The sequence below is a fragment of the Arachis hypogaea genome, chromosome 13 (genome assembly GCF_003086295.3).
Source record: "Arachis hypogaea cultivar Tifrunner chromosome 13, arahy.Tifrunner.gnm2.J5K5, whole genome shotgun sequence".
Classification (NCBI taxonomy): Eukaryota; Viridiplantae; Streptophyta; class Magnoliopsida; order Fabales; family Fabaceae; genus Arachis; species Arachis hypogaea.
Window position 1 is genome coordinate 107492119 of NC_092048.1, and position 24630 is coordinate 107516748.

A 24630-nucleotide genomic window follows, 5' to 3' on the forward strand; every position below is an offset into this window, starting at 1 on the left:
ACGCCTCTTGAAATTGTGTTGAACGAATCTGTTCATGGCTGCTGAAATGAACACCAATGAGATTCCATTCCACATTAACGGATGTGTCTTTCACTAAAGTCACGATGAAAATTTTGAACCATCAATTATTTGCACTACCACATTGTCCCTCCAAGCTAGTGCCAAGCCTCCGGTGCTACCCAATGGATCAATAATCTTCTAATTTGTAAAACCACATGATCTCAACTTCATTTCCACTTGTCGAGATTGGTTTTTAGTTTTACATAGAAAAACCATCTCGGGGGAGTGGGATTGTGACATCCCTTTGAAATTGTGGATTGTCTGGGGTCTCCCCAAACTCCGACAATTCCACGTAATGAGCTTCATATCTCTTCGGGTGCCATTGAATGGCTGGCACCCTCCACCCTCGTTTCAGCAATTATATCATCAATTATATAGATCTTCTTAGCCTCATTTTCATTTTTCTTCCCTTGATTTCTTCTTTTTATTCCTCCAAACAGCTTACTTGAATTAGTCCCTTGTCTAGCAAGTTGTTTCCACTTAGAATTCCTACTGGTCAATCCTTCATTAGGTAAGTTCTGTGGGGTAGATCCATCAGTGTTCATAATACTAGTAATATCTTGCAGAACTAATGCCTTACTAATCTTTTCAATTGACTGCCAAACCACTTTCAGAAAATTATCATCCTCCTTATTACCTCCAGATATCTCTATAGAGTTATTTTTGTCCCTTTGACACTCAAGATGGAAAAATTATCTATCAACCAGTTTGGGGTTGGCTTTTTTCTCGGTTGGAGAGTGCTTGAGTTTGAGTTATTGAAGCTAAAGTTAGTACCAGTTCCTCCACATTCGATCCTCTTGCCTGCTTGATCTGCTTTGACCCACTCACCAATACGATCATGTTTAATAGCGTCCGCTGATGAATCCTCTATGAATTCAGAATAGTGTTTGGAATCATGTCCTAAATGAGCATAGTAGGTACAGAAAATTCCAATCCTCTCGTATGGAAATCTAATTTTCAACACCTTACCATTCAGTTCAGCCATACAAATGCTGTCTTTCACCCTTTTATTACCATCCAGCCAGGCTGTAGTCTTGAGAATTCGATATTCTCTTCCACGAACAGAGAAAAAATCAATGTCTATTACCTCTCCAATTTTCTCCCGAAGTCTTTTTTCAACATGAATAATTTTGAACTACTCAGAAAGACCCTAGAATTGGATCCATATTGGAAAAAAAAAGTAATGCTTTTTTGGTCCTGTTCATCCGATTCAACCTATCTTCTCACATGCAAGATATAATCCTTAAAGAGTCAAGGAGATCTTTTTTCAATTATGAGAACATCAAGATCATTCTCAAAGAAGAATCGGAATTAATTAGGACCTCTCTCAATCGATCGGAACCCCTCCGGTTTACCCCATATTGCCCTTAGGGCATTGTCAATTGTGCCAATCGAAAACGCCTTATCTGCAAAGAATCTCCCTGAGAGACTCTTAATACAAGCCTCCAACCCTTGAAAATAATCTTCCATCTCTAATACCACAATATCCTCCTCATCCTCCTCACTACCTGAATCAATTTTAGAGTTCCTTCCTTCACCGAAATTCATATTGGATTGAGAGTGCTGATTGAGGAGAAGTTGATTATAAGGTAACGAGAACTAAGAGTACAAATTATTGTGATTGAAGAAGAATATAGAAATACAAAAGTAGAAAAAAAAAGTGGAAAGATCAAAGTTCTAAACAGAGCGCTGATAAAACCCTAGCAGAACACTGATAAAACCCTAACAGAGCACTCAAAGAGAGTACGTACTCCCATGTATTTCTAACTGGGACTTGTTACTTAGCGAGATGGAATGATGAAAAAGAATAAATTATTATTTTTACCTACAAAAGTTGAAAATATTGATATATTTATCCATAAAAAAGGAAATTATCATTTGTATCCATAAAACATGAGTTTCGCACAACAAAATTATTCAAACACTAAAAAATCACTTAAAAACCTCAAATTACCCTTCCCTTCACCACTAATACCATCATCCCCCTCTCTCTCTTCGCATTCTCTTTTTTTTCCCATTCCCCATTTTTATTATTTCCATCCCTCTTCACAATGGATTTTCACCGCCGACCTTCTCCAACGTTACCGCAGCGGTCAAGAGAACCATAATCACCATCAATACACCTTTTTCTCCATCTTCCCAAGACTATGACGTCCTCCCACTCCCGATTTGCTTCGCCGAGAAGCAAACCTTATCTCTGCCTCCAAAAACCTTGAACTTGTTAGACTCCCTGAAGCACTATCACGCGACCTCCATCAGCCACAACGACTTTAATTCACCAACCATCAGTACCGTCGCACAACCTCCATCAGCCATGAAGAGCCGACGTTATAGAGCGCGAGGATGCGGTCTTTGACGAGGACTAGACTATGTGGCTTCGTAAGAAGATTGGAGTAGAATTTCATCCACTGGTGATTGTTGTTGCCAGAGAATCAGAGGGCGGAGAGTTTGTTGAGGACCATCACCGATGACTTCAATACCTAGTTCTGTAATGGTACCCTTTAGACCCTTCATATCTTCTCTCATTTTCTGTTACCCCTTCATCCTTGTTGCTAGTGTTGTTGTTGTTGTTGTTGGAGAATGTGGAAAGGAGCAAAGACAAAATGGTGGACTTACACCTTGTGGATTGAATTTGTGGCCTTGGATCTGTTTCTTCTGCGATGATGTGGTTGTGCCGGCTCGATTGGTTTCTGGTTCTTCTCTATTTGATGTATTCTGCTACTGTTGTTAGTGCCTTTATTGTAATAATACACATGTTTCACAGAGAGAGAGAGAGAGAGAGAGAGAGAGAGAGAGAGAGAGAGAGAGAGAGAGTAATGTGATAATGATATAGATGATGATAAAGGGTAATTTGGGATTTTTGGGTGATTTTTTAGTGTTTGAATAATTTTATTGTGCATAACCCATGTTTCATGGGTACAAATGGTAATTTCCTTATTCTATGGATAGACGTGTCAGCGTTTTCAATTTTCGTGGGTAAAAATGGTAGTTTACTCTATGAAAAATAAGCAAAAGAGAAAGTTTAGGAAATGAACTAGTAGTGTATCTAACTACAGTGAATTAGAAAAAAATGTTTAATAAGGAGAAAAAAGTACCGAAAAGAATCGCAAACTCTAATTTTACTCTCACTCCATTGACAATATACAATAAAAAAAACAACCACAATCCTTATTCCGCTCTTCATAACCACGTGTGCACTGCTGTCATTGCCGCCACACGCGCGGACGCAGCGCCGCCTCCCACCGCAGCACGCACGGATACAGCACCCTCCCTCCGCCGCTGCACGCACACGCGCAATGCCCTTTCTCTGCAACCACAACGCTCCCCCACCCCCCGCGAACGGACGCATGTTCGTCTAGTCGACGAGGGTCGCCGCATGCTGTTGCTGTTGCCGCACACTACTGTTCTGAGATTCGCGATGGAATGGCCAGCGAAGAAGAACATTGTGCTCCGCCACCCAAATGCATGCTTTGGCCGTGTCGCTTTTCTTCTTGGTTTTGGATTATTGTTTTTACTAGTTTTGGACATTTCTTTTTCCTAAATTTCGAATATATATATATATATATATATATATATATATATATGTATATAGGATTCTTTTTTGTTTTGGATGATTTTTTTAATAGTTTTAGATATTTTTTACTTAGTTTTTGAATGTTCTTTTTTCAATATTTTTTGGATGATTATTTTGTTAGGTTTTAAAATTTTTAACATCATTTTGCATATTTCTTTTTTTTTAAGTTTTAAATGTTATTTTGTTAGGTTTCAAATATTTTTTTATTAAAAATTTTTAAAATGATTTTAGAAATAATTTTAAAATTTTTAAAATAAAATTAAAAAATTTTAAAATGAATTAAAATTTTTTCTTAGAGTTTAAATGTTTCTTTTTAATAAGTTTTGAATGTTTCTTATGATAGTTTAAATTTATGTTCTTCCAAAAAAAATTAATATATATATATATATATATATATATATATATTAACTTATTTTTAATGTATATTTTATAATTTGATATTTATTATATATTGATAACTGATTTTTATAATTAATTTTAGGATACAAGTAATATTATTGATTATATTTTATGCTCTTTTTGCCAAAAAGTTGAATTGCTAACATCGTAGGCTAATTTTCTCACCATAATTAAACGTATTTACTGATACAAGAAACGAAATTATGTTTTTGAATTACAAATAGAATTATTTTGATATTATCATACCTCCGTCGTCCGCCGTTTTCGATTCTTTTTCCCTCTTTTCACTTGTGCTTCCTTTTTTTATTCCAAGAGTTTTTTTTATTTCTTTTTAAAGTAAATTATCGTTGAATGATTCTGATCTGTAATGTTCAAATACCTTGATTGATTCTACCTGATTATGTAAATCATCAAAAAAATGTTAGACAACGTCAAATTCTATTGTTTGAACAGAGTATGGGATTTAACATAATGTAACTAAGCATTTAAGGAATTTTTTAAGAAAACATCGGTCGAGATGATTTTTAATTCTATAATATTGATCCTGCCGGCTCTGTATCCTCTGTAAGACTTTTGTTCTGAAATTTATTTAACTAATTAATATTAATAATTTGAGAGCATAGTTAGTTACACAAGATTATTCTTTTGCATGATCAGTGTGAATGTCGCCCAATGAAGTAATGCGAGAGCCTGAGAGGTTCCTAATTTAAGTGATGGTTTTACTCAAATTTTAATTAAACTTGAAAGGGAATAAATTAGGCCTGGACAACATTTATAATTCAATTAGTCTTTACTATATATACGAAGGAAAAATATAGGAAGACAATGAAAATACTAAACAATGTAAATAATAGATATATTGAATGTTTAATTCAATAGATATGTAAATGGATGATTATTCTTTTTGATTCGATTTACTATACAGTTAACAATGACTAGATATTTACATTGTTTATAAAAGTTATTACCTACCTAATAAAACCGCAAAAAATATTTTGAGGGTAAAGAAAAGACAGAAATGCTGGGCTTCTAGCCTTCTAGAAGATCATTAGGTTACGTATAAAGCCCAGAGAACATTGCAGGGCCCACCGAAACCCTCCAAAGTCAAATACTCACCAACTCCTATCCTTAATAAAGCAGAATATAATTCCTTAATGCTACATTAGGTTTGTTAATTGTTGTAGTTGAGGTCTCTATTTTCAGTTTCGCTTTCCCTTGGATCATGAATTGATGATGCAACTTTCTCCTATGATGAAGGATTAGTGTATGTGCTGTAAAGCTGATCAAGTGGTTTGCATTATATTGGCACCCACTTAGTTAGATAAGACGCATTTTCGTTACTTCCCTAATAATCTCTATCATTTTCCCATACTTTCCATTTGTCCCATCCTTTTTCTTCTGGATTCTTTTGCTACCACGGGCTAATAATATATAATTCATTCCTTAATTAGCTTCCTCGTAACATTTTAGTTTTTCTGAATTACCATGCATATGTATGTACAATTGATATAAAACACAAACACAATACTACTTGCTATATATGATAAATACCAGAGAAAGTATAGAACACTAATTTTTAATAGCGTAATATTAATTAATTTTAGAATTTAAAATTTAAGATTAAAAATTTAAAATAAATGAAATAATTTTACAAAATTGACTGATAATAGTTAAGAAAAGTCAAAAATTTATTAATATTACTGTAAATATAATTATTTGAAAGAATAAATCATTTATTTTTTTTTATAAATAACATGAATAACCAAAACATTTTTAAACAAGAATATATGAAGAAAAATTAGTAACACATCCGACCTTTAATTTATTATACACTGTGATATAACCTCCTTTCTCGGCATTACCAGCGAGAGATGATTATACCAAAAAAAATGTGTACCTACTATAGATACCAAAAGCAGATGATTCATGCATTTTAGTATTTTTTTTTTCATTTGATGAATAATTCGGATATAAATGCATTATTTACGTTATATATATATATATATATATATTTTTAAATCAGAAGTGAGACTCGAAAAGCGAATCCACGGTCTGTAGGTAAGTAAGGAAAGACTATGCCATTTAAACTATAACTCGTTGGTTTATCTACGTTGTAATTTGGTTTGAATAAATTCTCATTCTTATAATTATTATTTATCTTTCGCTTTTGTAACCGATCATCGATAACTATCTGTAACTCAATTTCTAGGATGCCATTTATTTTAATCCAGGGAAACATCGCACTGTAAATTATTTAGTAGTCAACTTCTTCTATGTTATATACGGAGAAATACAATGTTTGGATTCAATTAATATTATTAGTTAGTAGTTAAGTGTGAATAAGTTTACAATGCTAAGTTATAAAGAATTGATGGTTGGTGTGTGTGTAATTGTGCAAAAACTGCACACTGTGGATGGCAGGAAAGAAGCGAGGAATAGACTGAACCATTCATTATTATTAGAAAACCCATTCATCATTATTATAATTGAATTAAACATACGGCATATACAGGTGGTGTTGTTTTACGATATCACGGAACGGTGGAAATGGACATCACTTAATATATAAAACAATTCGCGTTTTGCATTCCTCACATACATTGTGAACCATGAAAAAGCATTATTTTTTGAAGCACCAAAATCTGCTAATTAAATATATTATTATATAGTATCATATGTAAATGCAAGGAGCAAATATAGTATAAAAGCTTTTCTTCTCTCCCCCTTTTTATTTTGTGGTTCCAGGCCTTCAATGAATATTCAAATATTAATAATGTTTGGTCTCTTTCTTTTCTTTTCCTTTCTCTTTTCTTTAAGGAAAAAAGGTGTGGGAAAGCAAATACACTATGGGAAGATATATAACGCAATGAGAACTGCGCATGCAGTATTTTACAAGTTGTATTGACCTTGACGCTGCTCTTAAATTAATGGATCGGAGAATGAATGAGAAATATTAAGTCATTGATCTTCACCCTAGTCCACACGTTCAATTCGGGTCTTGACTCATATATTTCGTATAGATATATAGATGTTTAATTTTCATGGAATAATTGGTTTTCGTTGCATGTACTAAGACTTTTGTTCTTCCATGCGTCTCAGAATGTCAAAGACAAATAGGAAGTGAGTTTGTCAATATGTGATCTCTCTACCTAATTGTTGTTTCTAATAATAATTCAAGAATCGCAACCACGTGTTTCCCACAAGTCACGAAGACTTATGCATACAATACCAAATCACAGTTGTTAACTCGAAATATAATAAGTGAATTGTAGAGATTAATTTTCTTTTTTAAACTGTGAACATTACAGAATCATAGGAAAGTGGTGCATGGAAATTATTCAAGTAATGAGACTGTCCGTTTAACTTACGCTGATAAATTGATTTTCCAATGAATTACTGTTTATATAAGTAATGAGATCGAACATACAGATGATGAGATGAATGATGGTGACCGTCATAATTTCAGTACTATATGTGTGTCACTGTCATCTCAAGAATTTAATTTACAGCTACATAAACCTAGTTTAGATATAGTAATATACATGAGTAATGTAAACGCAAATTCTGTATTTTCTAATTCTCCTGCACGGTCAATTTTTTGCTTATCTGAGACAATTAGGAGTGAATGCTAAGAGAAGTAGATAATGACACCTATATACAATGTGATGATAAGGTGTTTAAGATAATGGAGTTGTTTAATTATAATTGTAAGGCTTGATTTTGAAAAACTTGTTAAAATGGTGTTAGTGTTTTTTCTTTTAAAAGAATAAGTTTTTTATTTTGTATTTGGTACTTTGATAAATTAAAAAGATTATGTGTTTTGACTTATAATTTTTAAAAGATAAGAACTTAAAGATATTTTGTATTTATATTTAAATTAAAAAATCTAATATAAATTCATACATTACTTAATTTTTAAATTTAATTTTTATATTTTTGTCTATTATAATATTTTTAAATTTTAAAATTATTTTACTAAACGTACTTATTATTGTTTGTACTTATTGAAAATTATTTTAATTTGATTTACTAAATATAGATGTTAGCTACCACTTTTAAAAAGTTATATTTTAAAAAATAATTTTTATAAATTATTTTTAAAAAATAAAATTTTACCAAATCAAACTTAAATCTTTAATACATTATATTAATATATAACTCTTTTATATTGAAGATCAAAAATATTATTTGTACACTAAAATTATCTACTAAAATTAGTCACTATATATTTGTGTATAAATATATATACTATTAAACTCATTTTCAATGTGTATTTTATACTAATAACTGATTTTAATATATTATTAACATAGTTGATTAAAAATATATATTAAGTTAAAAATTAAAAATAAATTAAGCATTTTTATGACGCAATTGTTTTTCTTATTTCATGCTTTTAAATTTTATATTTAATAATTTTATAAAAGAATATGATAAAAACTGGCAAATAATAATAATAATAATAATAATAATAATAATAATAATAATAATAATAATTGGTATATATAATTGACTGACTTTCTACTAAATAACTAGTAATTAAAAACTCGATTGCCATAAGCTAAATTTTTGGACTGAGATAATAAATATTTAAATTTGGACATTTTGTTTGTATATCTTAATATCGATGGAGAAGAAAAGAAAATTGTTAGTCGAAAGAATTGTCCATAAGTTCTTAAAATTCGTTACCATAAAATAAAAAACAAATTAAAATGCAATGGCAGACAAAGTAGACGACTAGACGACGCAGACGGCTGTGATGCAATAATTTTTCCGGGGTAGCGATTTTCTATTAGCGTGCTGCACTCTATGGCTCTACTTTTATTGTTTCATTATTAATTTTTTATTTTTTATCATTACCTTTTTTAACATTAGGAGAAAGCTTCTCAGTGTATTTTTTTGGTACAGTAAGGGGCCAGAGGCCCAAGGAACGAACAGACTACACAATATTCACAGTTTGGGCCAAGTGATCCCAATTACATCACCCAAAATTTTTACTTCTACCAAAAAAAAGCCAGAGTGGAATTGTAACTTGTAAGTAAAATCTCTCCGTACAATTTTGTGTGTGTTTGGATTACAGTTAGCAAACGAGAGTTTGTATAAAATTAATTTTATAAACTTAATTTTGATGAAAAATAAGTTTGTGTTAACGTGATTTATATCAAAATAGATTATAGTAGAATAAATGTTGTTAGGATTATACTACTCAAAATCACTTTTAGATGAAAAATTACGAAAAGAGCATTGTTCTGAGACTTACCTAGAACCAGATGGTTGGGCTTGAATGAGAGGTCCAAACGCTAAAGGAAGGTGGTCTCCGACTTGTCCTACGTCAGGGAGCCGCCGTCTGAGTTGCGTGTTCCAAGAGATGGGGGTGGTACTTACAAGACACTCTGATGCCTAAGTCAGCAAGGGGCTAAGCAGGTTTAAGTGTATTGGAACTTAGGTTTACCTGAGTGAGACAATGTATTTATAGAGAGGATCCAATAACCACCGTTGAAGTAGTTCCACTTCTGATGGTGGATAACCGTCCCTTTATCTTAGGGTTGTTGGGATCTCTCTCCTAGAAGTGGGTGAGAGATTTAAGGAGGCAGTTACTCACTTGGATAAGTGCTGACTGCTTTGTTGGTGTTGACTACGACTTCTTAGTGGAGGTCGGATAGTAAGTGAAGGCCATCCTTTTGGATTGGGCCTCTTGTCTTGATTTGGGCCTGGCTTACATTTTGGGCCATGGTATGAACAGTGCCCCTACTCGAGTCCGATCTCTTAGCTATGAGTTGGATACGAGTATTAATTGAACTCGGGGATGCTTAAGTCGATTTCTTCTTTCAAGTCGGGAAACCGACGTGGTTTGTAGTTTTTGAAACCGACGTGATTTTGAATTTTCAAACATCATGTCTAATCGAATGTCGCGTCTGTTTGGCTTCTGCATTTACACGTGGGTGGGCGGTTGCATTGGTAACAGTGCGTTCTTTTAATGACTGAACCGTTTTTACAATTATGCCCCTAGTGCATTATAAATGCTTTTTCCTCTTCTTTCTTTCCTTTCTTTCGTTTGCTTTCTGAGAACTGTTTCGCTCCTTTGCTCTTTTCCTCGCTCATAAGATCCTCAGGCTTTCTCTCTTCCGTTGTAGTGTTTGTCTTTCTATCTTCTTCTTCACAAAAGGTTAGTTCTTTGTATCTCCTTTTTGCTTTTTTACTTGATATGATGAATGTTTTGAGAGCGAGATTCTTTGGTGTGGCATTTTTACTGTTCGTAGTAGGAATATTTTTGGAATTTTGCATTTTTCCTTTTGCGAGGATCTCTTTTGCTATGACTGTTATTTGCTTTTGCCTTCTGTTTAAAAAGAACTTCTTCGTTACGGACTGATTTTTTGATGACTTCTTTTTCTGTGCAATGTAGGTATTATCATTTTCGCATACATTTTTTCCTTTTTACGAAATGTCTTCCCACATTCCTGAGGCCCACTTGAGATGGGTAGATACTTCCTTTCTTTCTGAGAACCCTTTAGTGGATACCGTCTTCATAACTGAACTCAGGAAGCACCATAGGGTCTGTAGCCTTGATAGTGACGAACCCAAATATGAGTTGATAGCCCCTAATCTTGAGGACCGAGTTTGTTTTGGGAGGAATGACGATACTGATCTCCACTTTATTTTCATGTATGACTGCCTTTTTACCCGTTTAGGGGTTACCTTGCCTTTTTCTGATTTTGAAGTGGAGGTTCTGTCCTACTGTAGGGTAGCTCCTTCCCAACTTCACCCCAATTCCTGGGATTTTCTGAAAATTTACCAGCTTGTCAGCCGAGAGCATGACCTTCCGATCTCTTTATAAATATTTTTCTATCTTTTTCACTTGACCAAGCCTTTCAGTAAACAAAACAAATAACAATGGGTGTCTTTCCAAGCCATTCAAGGTCGAAAAGTCTTTTCTATGTTTGATGAATCCTTCCATGACTTTTAAAATTTATTTTTCAAAGTTCAAGCCGTTGAAGGACATCACCTTTTCTTCCTGGATGAGGATAATGAGCCCCGATTTCCTTTGTGCTGGGTAGAAGCCTCTCCCATAGAGAAATATGGCTTAACAGACTTGGATGGGGTAGAAGAGGCTGTTGTTGAGTTCTTTCGAGAGGCTTGAGGACGGGCTCCAAACCTGGACACCAAGAAATTTCTTCTTGGATCTCCAAGTTCTGTCAGGGCCGAGCTAGGTAGTTCTTCATTTCATGCTCTTGTAGTCACACTTGACTCCTCTGACTTGCATTAATTTGTTCTCGACTTGTGCTGATTAATTTTGTTTTTCTTTTCATAAATGGTGAAAAGCGGGTCGAGAGCAGCTTACCAGAAGGTTCAGGAGGCGAAAAGGAATGCTCGCGTCTGGGCTGCTCCACAGGAAGTCGGGGCTTCTGCTACTCCTCCTCTTCATGGGTCTGGTCAGGGGACCTCTTCCTCCCAGCCAATCTTGGTAAATCCTGTTCCTACTCCTCCTTCTCCTCCTCTTGCTCCCCCTGTTCAGTCCTCTTCGGAACCTGAGAAGAAAAAATGCAAGACCATGGAAACCGGCTCTTCTATTGTTGGGGATGCCAGTTTTGATGGTCCAAAATTTGCTAGGAAGCACAACCTTCCACACAGCTAGATTGCTATGGATGATACTGCTATCCAAAATCATCTTAATATTTTAATCCGGGGGAGAATTCGAACTGCTAGAGTCTGAACCTCCCTTCTTGATATTTTTGACAAAACTCCTTTGAGAACTACCCAAAAATCTTTGGAGGATCTCCAAGGGAGGATTGCCCTATATCAGGAGGATGAGAGGAGGCTGCAGGAGGAAAACAATAAGCTAAAGGAAGAGCTTGCCCAGGCCTGGGAGAGGGAGAGGAAGCTGAAGGACCAGTGTGTCATGGCAGAGGGTTTGAAGGAGAAGGCCAAACAGAATTATGTTCGCCTTTTTGCATATAAAATTGAATTGAATGAGGAGCTGGACAAGCTTAGGGAGGGATACCAGGACCTGGAGGAGTCTGTGACGGAAGGTACTGAAGTGTTGTTTGAGGTGTTGAAGGAGCAAGTTTGGGTTCTGGCTCCCGACTTGGATCTGTCTCCTTTGCATCCTGACAAAGTTGTCATTGACGGCGCCATTATTTTTCCTTCTCGTCCTGCTACAGATTCCGAGCTGAAGATGGCGGGGCAGCGCGTAATAGAGTCTCCTTCTCGTGAGGTTGATATGCCGTCTTCTTCGGCTACTCTTGAGGTGATTCCAACTCCTAACGCCGAAGAGGTCCCTCCAACCCCTCCGACTTCCACGGCTGGAGTTCCGACATCCCCTCCTGGTGATGATTCCAATCCTCCTCTTGATCCTAAGTAGTTTGAAGCTATTAAGGCCCGGCTTGTGGGTCCTTTTTGTAAACTTTGTATCTTTGTTTCTTCGTGTTGAAGGTTTCTGACATTTGATCCTTTTCATAGGGTCTTAACAACAATTTTTTGTTTCTGGCCTTTTTTGGACAAGGCCTTTTAACAAAGTAGGTTATTTTTATCATGCATGTTTGTTGCTTTTTGCTACTTGATCAGACTCAGCTTTTCTTAAAAAAAATTTTTGAGAGAGGTCGAACTTTTTCTAAGGGTAAACCTTTTTTACAGCTCTGTGAAGTTTCTTTCAAGAAAACTTATTTTGAATAATTTTGGCAAAAGTTTTCTGCAAGGTTTTGTGAAAACTTTAGTTTTGATTCTTGGACTGGAAGTTTCAACTATGTGAAGAACTCTTATCATTGATTCCCTGAGGAATTCTCGCCTTTTTTTGTTTTCCATTGTTTTGACCTCGTACGTTCAATTTTACTTTGCCTATTGAATTGTTTACATAACTTAGGCTATTTTTGCGATACATTTTATTCGGTTTGGGCTTTTTGACTTGCAAGTCGTTAGCTATAATATGTCCGAGCTTGTTACGATTGACTTTTATAACCTCTTTACACTGACTTGTACCTCGTCGCTTTATTTTGCCGACCATATAGGTCGGTCAATGGATTTCTGCGTTTTTTTGAACTTAAGTCAGTGCGTATCATAGTAATGATAAATGAAAATTTTAAAGAGAAAGGTAAGGGGATAATGTAAAGAGAGATATTATTGCTGAGTGTAATATGGAATTTCAAAGATGCTTTTGCTACTAAGGGTTTGGAATTTCTACCCCCTAGCCCTCACTATGATGCCTCGTTAAAACCCCCTCCAGGAAAATCCTTCTTTGGGAAAAAACCATGAAGTCGGGAAAAAGAGTACATCAGAGAGCGATGTTCACTTCTAGCTGTAATATCTTTTCATATTGCAGCCTTGCCATGATTTGGGAAGCTCTAACCCTTTTAGATCGGACACCTTATAATACCTTTTTCCTAGGACCTCAATTATCTTGTAGGGTCCTTTCCAGTTTGCAGCGAGCTTCCCTTCGCCCGACTTATTTATGCCGATGTCATTTCTAATCAGAACCAAGTCGTCTATGGCAAAGCTTCTTCGAATGACATTTTTGTTGTATCTATTCGTCATCCTTTTCTTCAACGCTGATTCTCTTATCTAAGCTTGTTCTCGGGCTTTGAGGAGCAATTCGAGTTCTTCCTTGTGAGCTTGAATGTTTCCGACCTCGTCATAGAATCTCACTCTTGGACTTAGCTCATTGATCTCTATAGGGATCATGGATTCTATGCCATAGGCGAGTCAAAAGGGTGTCTCTCCAGTAGTAGAATGAGGTGTAGTTCGGTAGGCCCATAATACTTGGGAGAGTTCTTCAGCCCAAGCTCCCTTTGCTTCTTGAAGTATTTTCTTAAGTCCTGCTAAAATGACTTTGTTAGTAGCTTCGGCTTGTCTATTTGCTTGGGGATGTTCTACCGAGGTGAATTTGTGTTTAATTTTCATGCTGGTCACCAGGTTTCTAAAGGTGGAGTCGGTAAATTGGGTACCATTATCTGTAGTGATGGAGTGTGAGACTCCAAACCTAGTAATGATATTCCTATAAAGAAACTTCCGACTTCTCTTTGCTGTGATGGTGGCTAAGGGCTCTGCTTCAATCCACTTTGTGAAATAATCTACTCCTACTATGAGATATTTAACTTGTCCAAGTGCTTGAGGAAAAGGTCCAAGTAGGTCCAATCCCCATTTTGCAAAAGGCCATAGAGAAGTTATACTAATTAGCTCTTCTGGGCGGGGGGAGGGGGTGACATGGAAGTTGGCATGTATCTAGCATGGTTGACACTTCCTCACCAAGTCGGTGGCATCTTTTTGTAAGGTTGGCCAGAAGAATTCAGCTCGAATAACCTTTCTGGCTAAGGATCTTGCCCCGAGATGATTTCTGCAGATACCGTTGTGCACTTCGTCCAACACTTCTTCTGTAGAGGACATTTTTCACCAATGTGTAGTTATGTGCTTCCCTTCGAATCTTCTTGGCTTCTTTTTGTTCCTCCGGTAAGATGTCGAATTTTAAGTATTCGATCAAGAGAGTCATCCAACCAAGGTTTAATCTGGAAACCTCTAAGACATCTAGCTTGTCGTCTACCTTGGTGACTGAAGGTTCTTGGAGAGTTTCTTAGATCAGGCTCCTATTCTTTCCACCAGGCTTGGTACTTGCCAACTTGGAGAGGGTGTCTGCTCTGCTATTGAGATCCCGAGTTATATGCCTGGTGCACGAAATTGTGATGTCCAGGCTCGAACAATCCCTGGTAATGGCTCCAAAGCTTGGTGCTTTGATCTTAATTCATAATTGTCACAACTTCGATACAACTAACCAGCAAGTGCACTGGGTCGTCCAAGTAATACCTTACGTGAGTAAGGGTCGAATCCCACGGAGATTGTTGGTATGAAGCAAGCTATGGTCACCTTGTAAATCTCAGTCAGGCGGATTTAAACATGATATTTTATTAGATTCAAATAAACAATAAAAGGGATAGAGGCACTTATGTAAATCATTGGTAGGAATTTCAGATAAGAGAATGGAGATGCTTTTCGTTCCTCTGAACCTCTGCTTTCCTGCTATCTTCATCCAATCAGTCTTACTCCTTTCCATGGTTGGCTGTATGCAAGGGCATCACCGTTGTCAGTGGCTACATCCCCTCCTCTCAGTGAATCATATGCTCACGCACCCTGTCACGGCACGGCTATTCATCTGTCGGTTCCCAATCATGCTGGAATAGGATTCACCCTCCTTTTGCGTCTGTCACTAACGCCCAGCACTCGCGAGTTTGAAGCTCGTCACAGTCATTCAATCATTGAATCCTACTCAGAATACCACAGACAAGGTTTAGACCTTCCGGATTCTCTTGAATGCCGCCATCATTCTAGCTTACGCCACGAAGATTCCTGTTAGGAGATCTAAGAGATACTCATTCTAGCTTAATTCATGTAGAACGGAAGTGTTTGTCAGGCACGTGTTCATAGGGGAGATGGTGATGAGCGTCACACATAATCATCACCTTCATCACATTTTTGGGTGCGAATGGATATCTTAGAAGCGAAATAAGAAGAATTGAATAGAAAATAGAAGTACTTTGCATTAATCTTTGAGGAACAGTAGAGCTCCACACCTTAATCTATGGAGTGTAGAAACTCTACCGTTGAAAATACATAAGTGAAAGGTCCAGGCATGGCCGAGATGGCCAGCCCCTCTGATCTAAGAACCAGGCGTCCAAAAGATGTCTAATACAATAGTAAAAGGTCCTATTTATAATAAACTAGTCACTAGGGTTTACATGAGTAAGTAATTGATGAATAAATCCACTTCCGGGGCCCACTTGGTGTGTGTTTGGGCTGAGCCTAAGTGTTGCACATGCAGAGGCCATTTGTGGAGTTGAACGCCATGTTCTGTGCCAGTTTGGGCGTTCAACTCTGGTTTTGGATCCTTTTCTGGCGCTGGACGCCAGATTTGGGCAGAAGGCTGGCGTTGAACGCCAGTTTACGTCGTCAATTCTTGGCCAAAGTATGGACTATTATATATTGCTGGAAAGCCCTGGATGTCTACTTTCCAACGCAATTGGAAGCGCTCCATTTCGAGTTCTGTAGCTCCAGAAAATCCACTTTGAGTGCAGGGAGGTCAGAATCCAACAGCATCAGCAGTCCTTTTTCAACCTTTGAATCTGATTTTTGCTCAAGTCCCTCAATTTCAGCCAGAAAATACCTGAAATCACAGAAAAACATACAAACTCATAGTAAAGTCCAGAAATGTGAATTTAACACAAAATCTATTAAAAACATCCCTAAAAGTAACTAGATCCTACTAAAAACATACTAAAAACAATGTCAAAAAGCGTATAAATTATCCGCTCATCACAACACCAAACTTAAATTGTTGCTTGTCCCCAAGCAACTGAAAATCAAATAGGATAAAAAGAAGAGAATGTACTATAAATTTCAAACTATCAATGAAACATAGCTGCAATCATATGAGCGGGACTTATAGCTTTTTGCCTCTTGAATAGTTTTGGCATCTCACTCTATCCATTGAGGTTCAGAATGATTGGCTTCTATAGGAACTCAGAGTTCAGATAGTGTTATTGATTCTCCTAGTTCAGTATGATGATTCTTGAACACAGCTTCTTTATGAGTCTTGGCCGTGGCCCTAAGCACTTTGTTTTCCAGTATTACCACCGGATACATAAATGCCACAGACACATAATTGGGTGAACCTTTTCAGATTGTGACTCAGCTTTGCTAAAGTCCCCAATTAGAGGTGTCCAGGGTTCTTAAGCACACTCTTTGTTTTTGCTTTGGACCTTGACTTTAACCGCTCAGTCTCAAGTTTTCACTTGACACCTTCACGCCACAAGCACATGGTTAGGGACAGCTTGGTTTAGCCGCTTAGACCAGGATTTTATTCCTTTAGGCCCTCCTATCCACTGATGCTCAAAGCCTTGGGATCCTTTTTATTTGCCCTTGCCTTTTGGTTTTAAGGGTTATTGGCTTTTTTCTGCTTGCTTCTTTTCTTTCTATTTTTTTCTATATTTTTTTTTCGCCTATTTTTTTCTTTTTCTTTTTTTTCTTTTTTTTTTTTTGCAAGCTTTGTTTTTTTTGCTGCTTTTTCTTGCTTCAAGAATCATTTTTATGATTTTTCAGATTATCAAATAACATGTCTCCTAGTCATCATTCTTTCAAGAGCCAACATATTTAACATTCTTAAACAACAACTTCAAAAGACATATGCACTGTTCAAGCATACATTCAGAAAACAAGAAGCATTGTCACCACATCAATATAATTGAGCTAAGTTCAAGGATAAATTCGAAACTCATGTACTTCTTGTTCTTTTGATTTAAAACAGTTTTTATTTTAAGAGAGGTGATGGATTCATAGGACATTTATATCTTTAAGACAGAGTTACTAACTACTAATGATCATGTAATGAAGACACAAACATAGATAAGCACATAACATAGAAAACAAAAAACAGAGAAGGCAAGAACAAGGAATGAGTCCACCTTAGTGATGTCCTTGAGCTCTTCTATGTCTCTTCCTTGTCTTTGTTGCTCCTCCCTCATTGCTTTTTGATCTTCTCTGATTTCATGAAGGATGATGGAGTGCTCTTGATGTTCCACCCTTAGTTGCTTCCAATAATTGTGTGGAAGAAAATGTATCCCCTGAGGTATCTCAGGGATCTCTTGATTTGCAGTCAAATGTACTACCACTGAGCTATAGATCCTTTACATAATTGTTTTACCACACCAAACTTAGAATGTTGCTCGCCCTTGAGCAAAAGAAGAAGGAATAGATGAAGAAGAAGATGTGGAAATAAAAACTAGGATTATGAGGAGGTAAAGTGGGGATCCTGTGGGGTTCACAGATCCTGAGGTGTCAAGGCATTTACATCCCTGCACCAATTTAGGCATGCAAAATGCCCTTGCACACAACTCTGGGCGTTCAGCGCCAGGTTGGTGCCCTTTTTGGGCGTTCAACGCCCCTTTGCTGCCATTTCTGGCGTTGAATGCCAGAACCATGCTTGTTCTGGGCGTTCAGCGCCAGGATGCTCCCATTCTGGGCGTTCAGCGCCAGAACTATGCTCTGTTCTGGCGTTTGAACGCCAGACAGATGCTCCTCCAGGGTGTGAATTTTCTTCTGCTGTTTTTGATTCCGTTTTCAATTTTTATATTTATTTTGTGACTCCACATGATCATGAACCTAAGAAAACATGAAAAACAATAAAAATAAGAATTAGATAAACATTGGGTTGCCTCCCAACAAGCGCTTCTTTAATGTCAATAGCTTGACAGTGGGCTCTCATGGAGCCTCACAGATGTGCAGAGCTTTGTTGAGACTCTCCAACACCAAACTTAGAGTTTGGATATGGGAGTTCAACACCAAACTTAGAGTTTGGTTGTGGCCTCCCAACACCAAACTTAGAGTTTGACTGTGGGGGCTCTGGTTGACTCTGCTTGGAGAGAAGCTTTTCCTGCTTCCTCTCTATGGTTGCAGAGGGAGATCCTTGAGTTTTAAACACAAGGGAGTTCTCATTCCATTGAAGGACTATTTCACCTCTGTCAACATCAATCACAGCTCTTGCTGTGGCCAGGAAAGGTCTTCCTAGGATGATGGATTCATCCTCTTCCTTTCCAGTATCCAGGACTATGAAATCAGCAGGGATGTAAAGGCCCTCAACCTTTACTAATACATCCTCTACTTGTCCATATGCCTGTTTCCTTGAGCTGTCTGCCATCTCTAGTGAGATTTTAGCAGCTTGCACCCCATAGATTCCCAGTTTCTCTATTACAGAGAGGGGCATGAGGTTTATTCCTGAACCAAGGTCACACAGAGCCTTAAAGATCATGGTGCCTATGGTACAGGGTATTATGAACTTTCCAGGATCCTGTCTCTTCTGAGGCAATGTCAGTTGATCCAGATCACTTAGTTCATTGATGAACAAGGGAGGTTCAACTTCCCAAGCATCAATGCCAAATAATTTGGCATTCAGCTTCATGATTGCACCAAGAAACTTGGCAGTTTGCTCTTCAGTAACATCCTCATTCTCTTCAGAAGAGGAATACTCATCAGAGCTCATGAAGGGCATAAGGAGGTTCAATGGAATCTCTATGGTCTCTAGATGAGCCTCAGAGTCCCTTGGTTCCCCAGAGGGAAGCTCCTTATTGATCACTGGACGTCCCAGGAGGTCTTCCTCCTTGGGATTCACGTCCTCTCCTCTCCTCAGAGGTTCGGCCATGGCGCTTATGTCAATGGCCTTGCACTCTCCTTTTGGATTCTCTTCTGTATTGCTTGGGAGAGTACTAGGAGGGATTTCAGTGATCCTTTTACTCAGCTGGCCCACTTGTGCTTCCAAATTTCTAATGGAAGACCTTGTTTCATTCATGAAACTTACAGTGGCCTTAGATAGATCAGAGACTAGATTTGCTAAATTAGAAGCGTTTTGTCCAGAGTTCTCTATCTGTTGCTGAGTTGATGATGGAAAAGGTTTGCTATTGCTAAACCTGTTTCTTCCACCATTGTTAAAGCCTTGTTGAGGCTTCTGATCCTTCCATGAGAAATTTGGATGATTTCTCCATGTTGAGTTATAGGTGTTTCCATAAGGTTCACCTAAGTAATTTACCTCTGCTATTGCAGGGTTCTCAGGATCATAGGCTTCTTCTTCAGAAGATGCCTCTTGAGTACTGTTGGATGCAGCTTGCATTCCATGCAGACTCTGAGAGATCATATTGACTTGCTGAGTCAATATTTTATTTTGAGCCAATATGGCATTCAGAGTATCAACTTCAAGAACTCCCTTCTTCATAGGCGTCCCATTATTCACAGGATTCCTTTCAGAAGTGTACATGAACTGGTTATTAGCAACCATGTCAATGAGTTCTTGAGCTTCTGCAGGCGTTTTCTTTAGGTGAATGGATCCACCTGCAGAAGTGTCCAGTGACATCTTTGATAGCTCAGACAGACCATCATAGAATATATCCAGGATGGTCCATTCTGAAAGCATGTCAGAAGGACACTTTTTGGTCAACTGTTTGTATCTTTCCCAAGCTTCATAGAGAGATTCACCTTCTTTCTGTCTGAAAGTTTGAACATCAGCTCTAAGCTTGCTCAGCTTTTGAGGAGGAAAGTACTTGGCTAAGAAAGCCGTGACCAGCTTATCCCAAGAGTTCAGGCTGTCTTTGGGTTGAGAATCCAACCATAATCTAGCTCTGTCTCTTACAGCAAAAGGGAAAAGCATGAGCCTGTAGACTTCAGGATTTACGCCATTAGTCTTAACAGTATCACATATCTGCAAGAATTCAGTTAAGAACTGAAAAGGATCTTCAGATGGAAGTCCATGAAACTTGCAGTTCTGCTGCATCAGAGAAACTAACTGAGGTTTCAGCTCAAAGTTGTTTGCTCCAATGGCAGGAATGGAGATGCTTCTTCCATGTAAATTGGAATTAGGTGCAGTAAAGTCACCAAGCATCCTCCTTTCATTATTATTATTTTCGCCTGCCATCTCCTCTGCCTGTTCGAAAATTTCTGAAAGGTTATCTCTGGATTGTTGTATTTTAGCTTCTCTTAATTTTCTCTTCAGAGTCCTTTCAGGTTCTGGATCTGCTTCCACAAGAATGTTCTTATCCTTGCTCCTGCTCATATGACAAGGAAGAATGGCCAGAAAAATGATAATAATAATAGAGATCCTTTATACCACAGTATAGGGATCCCTTTGTAAGTAGAAGAAGAGGGGGAGATAAAGGATGTGATGTAAAGGAAGAAACACAACTGTGAGGATTGGAATGTGAGATGAGATGTTAGGACATGAATGAATAAATAGAATGAGATGGGGGAGGAATAATTTTCGAAAATTATTTTGAAAAAGAGTTAGTGATTTTTGAAAATTGGTTTTTGAAAATTAGTTAGTATTTTTCGAAAATTTTTGAATTCAAAAATAAAAAATAAAAATAATTAGTTAATTAAAAAGAAATTTTTGAAAAAGAGGGAAGATATTTTCGAAAAATGAGAGAGAGAGAGTTAGTTAGGTGGTTTTGAAAAAGTTAAGAAACAAACAAAAAGTTAGTTAGTTAGTTGAAACAAATTTTTGAAAAGATAAGAAGTTAGGAAGTTAGAAAAGATATTTTTGAAAAGATATTTTTTTTTTTGAAAAAGATAAGATAAGAAGATATTTTTGAAAAGATATGATTTGAAATTAGTTTTGAAAAAGATTTGATTTTTAAAATCACAATTAATGACTTGATTCATAAGAAATCACAAGATATGATTCTAGAACTTAAAGTTTGAATTTTTCTTAACAAGCAAGTAACAAACTTCAAATTTTTGAACCAAAACATTAATTGTTTAAGTTATTTTCGAAAATTATGATTTAAAATGAGAAAAAGATTTTTGAAAAATATTTTTGGAATTTTCGAGAATAACTAAGAATTTTGAAAAAGATTTGATTTTTGAAAAAGATAAGATTTTCAAATTGAAAATTTGATTTGACTCATGAGAAACAATTTGATTTTTAAAAATTTTTGAAAAAGTCAATCCAAATTTTCGAATTTGATGAGAGAAAAGGGGAAGATATTTTTTTGATTTTTGAAATTTTTATGAAAAACATGAAAATTATGCAATGCATGAAATTTTTAGATCAAAACATGTGATGCATGCAAGAATGCTATGAATGTCAAGATGAACACCAAGAACACTTTGAATGTCATGATGAACATCAAGAACATATTTTTGAAAAATTTTTAATGCAAAGAAAACATGCAAGACACCAAACTTAGAATTCTTTAATGCTTACGCACTAAGGATTCAAGAATGCATATGATAAACATGAAAAGACACAAAACAAAAATTCATCAAGATCAAACAAGAAGACTTACCAAGAACAACTTGAAGATCATGAAGAACACTATGAATGCATGATATTTTCGAAAAAATGCAAGATGCATATGCAATTGACACCAAACTTATAACATGACTCAAGACTCAAACAAAAAACAGAAAATATTTTTTTATTTTTATGATTTTCTAATTTTTTTGGATTTTTATTTATATTTTTCGAAAATTATATGAAAAAAGAAAAAAAAAAATAAGGATTCCAAAATTTTTAATATGAATTCCAGGAATCTTGCCATGTTAGTCTAAAGCTTCAGTCTAGGAATTAGACATGGCTCACTAGCCAGCCAAGCTTTCAATGAAAGCTCCAGTCCAAAACACTAGACATGGCCTATGGCCAGCCAAGCTTCAGCAGGTGATCGTGGATCAACAGCGGGTAGATCAGGAACAGTAGCAGGTGGATTAGCTCCAACTAGCTTGCTCTTGATAACCAGTTGCAAGCCTCAGTCCAAACGAATTTAGACATGGCTTTACAGCCAGCCAGGATGCAACATATAATTACATGGGCTGGAGTGATTAGTTGAATACCAATCCCAAAGTAGTTTGGGTATGGCTTTACAGCCAGATATGATTCAACATATTTCATGAAACACTAGAATTCATTCTTAAAAATTTTGAAGCCATAGAATAATTTATTTTTGAAAACATTTTTATTTTTTTCGAAAATAGATGAGAAAATTTTAGAAATATTTTTGAAAAAATTTTTGAAAAGAAAATAAAAAGAAAATTACCTAATCTGAGCAACAAGATGAACCGTCAGTTGTCCAAACTCGAACAATCCCCGGCAACGGCGCCAAAAACTTGGTGCTGTTGCCGGATCAAAAGGGAATCTGGCACTGATGTTACCGGACCAAAAGCTTGCCGAAGACTCAAAACAATCCCCGGCAACGGCGCCAAAAACTTGGTGCACGAAATTGTGATGTCCAGGCTCGAACAATCCCTGGTAATGGCTCCAAAGCTTGGTGCTTTGATCTTAATTCATAATTGTCACAACTTCGATACAACTAACCAGCAAGTGCACTGGGTCGTCCAAGTAATACCTTACGTGAGTAAGGGTCGAATCCCACGGAGATTGTTGGTATGAAGCAAGCTATGGTCACCTTGTAAATCTCAGTCAGGCGGATTTAAACATGATATTTTATTAGATTCAAATAAACAATAAAAGGGATAGAGGCACTTATGTAAATCATTGGTAGGAATTTCAGATAAGAGAATGGAGATGCTTTTCGTTCCTCTGAACCTCTGCTTTCCTGCTATCTTCATCCAATCAGTCTTACTCCTTTCCATGGCTGGCTGTATGCAAGGGCATCACCGTTGTCAGTGGCTACATCCCCTCCTCTCAGTGAATCATATGCTCACGCACCCTGTCACGGCACGACTATTCATCTGTCGGTTCCCGATCATGCTGGAATAGGATTCACCCTCCTTTTGCGTCTGTCACTAACGCCCAGCACTCGCGAGTTTGAAGCTCGTCACAGTCATTCAATCATTGAATCCTACTCAGAATACCACAGACAAGGTTTAGACCTTCCGGATTCTCTTGAATGCCGCCATCATTCTAGCTTACGCCACGAAGATTCCTGTTAGGAGATCTAAGAGATATTCATTCTAGCTTAATTCATGTAGAACGGAAGTGTTTGTCAGGCACGTGTTCATAGGGGAGATGGTGATGAGCGTCACACATAATCATCACCTTCATCACGTTTTTGGGTGCGAATGGATATCTTAGAAGCGAAATAAGAAGAATTGAATAGAAAATAGAAGTACTTTGCATTAATCTTTGAGGAACAGTAGAGCTCCACACCTTAATCTATGGAGTGTAGAAACTCTACCGTTGAAAATACATAAGTGAAAGGTCCAGGCATGGCCGAGATGGCCAGCCCCTCTGATCTAAGAACCAGGCGTCCAAAAGATGTCTAATACAATAGTAAAAGGTCCTATTTATAATAAACTAGTCACTAGGGTTTACATGAGTAAGTAATTGATGAATAAATCCACTTCTGGGGCCCACTTGGTGTGTGTTTGGGCTGAGCCTAAGTGTTGCACGTGCAGAGGCCATTTGTGGAGTTGAACGCCAAGTTCTGTGCCAGTTTGGGCGTTCAACTCTGGTTTTGGATCCTTTTCTGGCGCTGGACGCCAGATTTGGGCAGAAGGCTGGCGTTGAACGCCAGTTTACGTCGTCAATTCTTGGCCAAAGTATGGACTATTATATATTGCTGGAAAGCCCTGGATGTCTACTTTCCAACGCAATTGGAAGCGCGCCATTTAGAGTTCTGTAGCTCCAGAAAATCTACTTTGAGTGCAGGAAGGTTAGAATCCAACAGCATCAGCAGTCCTTTTTCAACCTCTGAATCTGATTTTTGCTCAAGTCCCTCAATTTCAGCCAGAAAATACCTGAAATCACAGAAAAACATACAAACTCATAGTAAAGTCCAGAAATGTGAATTTAACACAAAATCTATTAAAAACATCCCTAAAAGTAACTAGATCCTACTAAAAACATACTAAAAACAATGTCAAAAAGCGTATAAATTATCCGCTCATCAATGCCTGACCTCGATTTCAGGGAATTTCCCAAGATACTCCATAGTTTTTTCTAAGTACCTTTTCATGTTTGGGTCTTTAGCCTGGTACTCTCTGTTAATTTGAGAAGTCACGATTTGAGAGTTGCCGAAGATGACTACTTTGGTTGCTCTAACTTCTTTAGCTAACTTTAGTCCAGTAATCAGGGCTTCAAATTCTACTTGATTGTTGGAGGTTGGAAACTCAAATTTCAA

At 36.9% G+C, this 24630-nt stretch overlaps 1 non-coding gene across 1 annotated transcript; it reads left to right on the top strand.

Annotated features, from left to right (window-relative positions):
• Positions 1 to 19964: 19964 nt before the first annotated feature.
• Positions 19965 to 20072, top strand: LOC112739153 (small nucleolar RNA R71). Its single transcript, XR_003170091.1, has one exon. It is a non-coding gene; the product is annotated as a small nucleolar RNA R71 (small nucleolar RNA).
• Positions 20073 to 24630: the final 4558 nt, after the last annotated feature.